Source organism: Brienomyrus brachyistius, chromosome 16, assembly GCF_023856365.1.
Source record: "Brienomyrus brachyistius isolate T26 chromosome 16, BBRACH_0.4, whole genome shotgun sequence".
In the NCBI taxonomy this organism is placed as follows: Eukaryota; Metazoa; Chordata; class Actinopteri; order Osteoglossiformes; family Mormyridae; genus Brienomyrus; species Brienomyrus brachyistius.
In genome coordinates this window covers 12,671,858-12,676,855 of record NC_064548.1, presented here as the reverse complement: position 1 = coordinate 12,676,855, position 4,998 = coordinate 12,671,858, and the positions used below count along the sequence as shown (strand labels likewise).

Sequence of the window (4,998 nt, the reverse complement as noted above, 5' to 3'; positions counted from 1 at the left end):
TGCTAATTTGGCATCATTTCGGAAAATGGATTTTTGTACAGTGAAAAGAAAAAAGACTAAATAGTGCCGGAAACGAACACGGTATTCAGGACAAGTTTATGTCAAGGGATAAGAGAACTGCACTGGCGACCGAACGGATGCTAGTTAAAAAAGGAAAAACAATAATAAACCGAGCGAAAAGGCATCTCGCTTTACATTTGATTTGCAGCTTCTCTTTCTCTAATCCAAAAGCGTGTCAGATTTCAAATTGGACACGAGACAGAAGATAGCTGAGAAATTACATATAAGAAACATCAACACGCCCGCAGAGGAGTTCCCCCGCATTGTCCGTGGAAAGTTTTCCCAACCTCCCAAAGATATGATAATGAAATGTCTAAAACGATGAATAATGTATGTGCTTGAACATTTTTGTTCCATTTCAAGAACTTATGCATAATTTATATGATTATCTTACGTTATTTTAAACATTTGGTTTTTAAGCCAAGCCCAGCCCCTCATAGGCTGGCATTACGAACACTTTGCCAGAAAAGTAATCATAATTCGCGCACCACAGTAGGAGATTTACAGCCCCTCCTCAAATAAAATGACCATAATCGGTTGTGAAAGAGTGGGGTTCATCTTTGCACGTTACATTATTCATGGCCTTGTCTGTAATTGAGGCTTTGTGGGAATAAATCAACATTAGTCATTGTAGTTCCTCCATCAATGAGGGGATTTAGCCACTACGTGTTGGCCCCCCACTTCCTGTGTTAGTGGTCTGTAGGCGAACGTGTGTCACGTGACCCACATAAACCTCGGTGGGCCAGCACTGTTTCCGTGAACCCGTAGTCTTCTCAGCCGGGGCTGTGATCTTATTACATGATTGTCGGGGGGTGAAGGTACTTGAATGTGAGCTGTGTACTATCAGTGCGTAATTATACATGATGTACTGGGCTCCTCTCCGGGCCACGACCAGCAGGGAGGGGCGATCTGCTGCAGGTATGGGGGATCCGCCCTCACTCATGCACAGCTAAACGCCCCCAGCTGCCCTGCACACCCCCCCCCACCCACCCACCCAACAAACACACACACTTTCAGACATGCTTGGCAGCCTCTCCGCTCCCCAAGTCTCCAGCTGTCCAGCGGGGTGCGCCAAGTCACAGCAGGGGGTGTTTGCCTTCATTGATGCCATGGTTGTGTGTGTGTGTGTGTGTATGGCGGGGGGGGGGGGGGGTGCCTCACTCCCCTCCCATCCTTCCTGGCAGATGAGCCTCGCGCCAGAAGCCAGCAAGTCCGTTCTGGCAAGCCAGGCCACCCTCTTGGCTGGAGGAGATAGTTGAGGACATCAGAGATCCAGAGGAATCCGAGTTACGGGTCCTTCCACTTACTCAAGACCCGCAGGCATATCTTTGGGCAGCTTTCCTGCAGGGTATCCTCTATTTGTACCTGGTCTTCCACATCATGAATGTCTGGTTGATGTATTATAACATATTCGTTATATAGTTGCATTTACAGTAAGAATAATATCTGAAGAAAGATCATTCCGCTTTTTGGCTGTTGTTCATCCCTTTAATACGTTTGAGGATTTTTACTATTGCAAAGCAACTTCTGGAAAAGGCTACTGCTCTCCTGATTCGTTTTTTTTTTTTGTTGTTAAGCGAAATGCAGCCTTAACTGGGGCGTACTTTGAATCAAGACATTAATTATTCTGGATATTGTGGGAAATATTTTGACCTGAAAGTTGTAGAAACATTTTAGGCACTTCTGTCATGAATTGCTTTGGGACGCTTTAGGTAGATAATGTGCTAAATTCAGAATCAATTCATGTTTAAAAAAGTGAAGTGCATCTTCAGTATTTCATAAGGATATATTATGAATGAAATATGTTTAAATATTAAAACACCAACAGATACAATTGTACAAAATATGGAAGCAAATAAAAATATGATGTATTTCTGCAAAGCTGCCATTCTGTAATGGAAACCATTAAAAGTTAAAGCAGGAACATTTATAAGGATACCGATGCTGCTAACCAAGATCAGTTTCATAGCACATATTAACGTGGGCTTCTCACTGTTTATTGTAGCCTGTAATATTTACTATTTTACTAAAATGCTTCCCAAATCAATACTATCCAGTGGATATCTGTATCAGATTTAAAATAAAATAAATACCACTAAACGTCTTAAAAGTGTCTGTGATGAGGAAATCGGCTTTGAGGATTCAGATATGAAGCAGCTGCTTGCTATCACCGTCTCCAGCGGCAGACTTGCCGATTATCCAGCTCAGGCAGACCCTCAGATACAAGAAGTGCAAGAACCAGCTGTAGCTGCTGAAGATGCAACTTAAAATATAATCGAACGTACGACGATAGAGAGACAGGACATAAAAAAGATCGGCGTCTGTTAAAACCATGAAGATCGGCAGTTGTTCGTTTTCCTGCCGATGAGTCAGCTGGAAATGTATGTACTCACCAACAGGGGGCTCCAGTGTACCACAGATTTCGGTCTGCACGAGTCTCCTTGACGCTGGAATGGTCTGAAAACCTGTACGTATAATTATACTGAATAGAACTCCAGCATCAATCGCATTGTAAACCCATTAAAACAGCCCCATTGTAAACATCCAATTAAGCAATAATAAACAGATTAAACAGATATAAATACGTGAAAAGTGAGGTGAGAGAGGAGAGGCCGAAGTGCGGTGTTGCTGCAATGGCAACGGTAAGCTAATGCTGCTTGCAGAGCAGGAGTCTATGCGTGCGTGAATCTATCTGTATCAAATTGCGAGACAGAGCGGGGCGGCTCGTTTGATGAGCTAGCTCGGGAGACTTCTGAATTTTAATGACGTTAGAGATGATATTGTGTGTCCTTCAGCTTGTTATACTGACACAAGCACTCCATAAATCATAATACCTGGCTATCGTAAAATCGATACCAAAGTGCTACCTCAGCGCTGGGCCTTAATAAGTTTTTCAGCTATCTAACAGCTTAAACTTCGCTGTAATGTCGTTCGACCTATAGGTTAAGATCAGAGCTCGCTTAATTTGTTTTGTAATAGAGACTTTCTAATCTTTGTTGAAGCGCCTATTAGTACGGCTTTTGTTGCCACATTGGTGATCAGCGAGCGGAACGGCGGCTGCAATTAGCTATGTATCTTTGTCCTGGAGCTAAAAAGCAGACTTAAACAGTCAATAAATGTTAATCCAGTCAGAACTGGCCGGCTCCTTTGAACAGGGACTCACACTGGGTTTTCTTCCCCGTTGCCAGCGTTTGTTTCATCTTCCCCTGCGGCTCCTCTAGCCCTGCCACCCAGCCAAAGGGCCCCTCCTGTTGTGTGCTAATAGGAGACCGGACGCACAAGGTTGTTGGCCACACTGCAGACGTCATCGGGAGACTCTGGAGTCCAGGTTGGTCCTGAACCATCCGGTGCCGTTTTGTCATATCGGTTATGTGCATCTCGTATAGTGTGATCATCCTTCGACTTACTTAACACGGTTAAAAACGGCAAGCAAAGGAGTCGAAGTGCTGCCTTGTGTGGTCGGGTTTAACGTCACCCCTGTAACCGTGGTAGGAAGCATGGAGGCGTGTAAAACACGTGTGAAGGCCCTCACGCCGGCGAGCAGCCATAGCAGCAACATGCAAGGCCTCAGCAGTGTATGAATGTCAGATGGAGATGTGGTGGAATGTGTCAAGCGGGGCATTGGCTTCCGAATCCAATCTGATAAACATGCACAGTCTGACCGCAGGAAGGTGTGTGAGAGGTCTGCCCAGGTCTGATGTGGACCATAATCGACCATCGAGGGACCTTGGACCTTATTGAGACCTGTTCGTAAACATCTTCCCTTTTGGAAAGACATCATATAATATTCACACCCCATAAGCAACATGGCCTGGTTTCGCAACACAGAGCCCAGAGTTTACCATGACAGAGATCCCCCCCCCCAACCCAAAAATAAAAAAGCAATAATAATAATTTCACATGTTGAGTAACATGGTTTGTCCGTCATATTGTATGTGCAGTATGGCTGCATGTGTACCCCCTGCTGGCTGAGAGCACATTTCAAACCAAAACAACTGAAACAAGGTTAATACCCCCCCTCCCCCCCCCCCCGCCCCCGAGTGTTTCTGTTTCTGCTTGGCTCTCCTATCAGGACAATGACTTTGAGTATCTCACCGTTTTAGGTGCACGTTTACCCAAAGTGACTTCTGTAGCTCATGGGTGATGCAGCAAAACAGCTCCTGTCGCGATTTAAAAACTGCCTGCTCTTAACCCTATGCGATGAGGGCTGTGCAGCCTTGGATGTTCATGGGTACACAGGAAATCCTTGGCATTGGAGGAACTTACTTTTTTGTGTGTTTTCAAGTCTCTAAGAGGGAAAATATCAATGGAAAGCCAGGGTTATGTGAAATACTCAACCATTTGGTCAACAGTATCTACAAGCCAGAAGGAGAAGCGATTCAATATTGACCTCAGTAACAACTGGAGAACACCCACGCCTGTTTGTTTTGGTTTGGGGGGGGGGGGGTTGTTGCCAGTTAGATGTGTTCCAGCCAGGCTCCCTGACTGACCCAGGATCAGCTCATGCTTAGACACCGTTGCCTGTCATACGCATCAGCAAAGGGGCCCATGAGAGTTGGGGAGGTTCTCTTAGGTCCAGAGTTCAGTGGTGGCGATATTAACAGGATCATGGGGGGGGGGGTGAAAGGAAAATCCAGAAAATTAGATCTGAGGGAGTAACACCACCCCAACACAAACACACTTTCCTGCCTTCTCTCTGTCTCAGTCCAAACACCCATGTCATTTCAAGCCGTAAATCATTTCCTCCGTTCCTCGTCTTTGTTCCTCTTGTCAGGACGTGCGAGAAGTTACTGACAGATCCAGCTCAGGGCTGAACTCCGTGACCCTAACATTTCTGCACGGTGCTGGTACAGGCGTATGTAAATCACACGGGAAGGCCTGCCGTCCTACAGTTTTATTACGCCCTTTTACCGCCCATCCAAATAACGCGGCGATGTT

General features: G+C 45.5%; 1 long non-coding RNA gene across 1 annotated transcript; it reads left to right on the top strand.

The window, feature by feature from the left end:
* Positions 1 to 2,500: 2,500 nt before the first annotated feature.
* LOC125710347 (uncharacterized) lies at positions 2,501 to 4,047 on the top strand. Its single transcript, XR_007382969.1, has 3 exons — positions 2,501 to 2,702; positions 3,249 to 3,388; positions 3,717 to 4,047. It is a non-coding gene; the product is annotated as an uncharacterized LOC125710347 (long non-coding RNA).
* Positions 4,048 to 4,998: the final 951 nt, after the last annotated feature.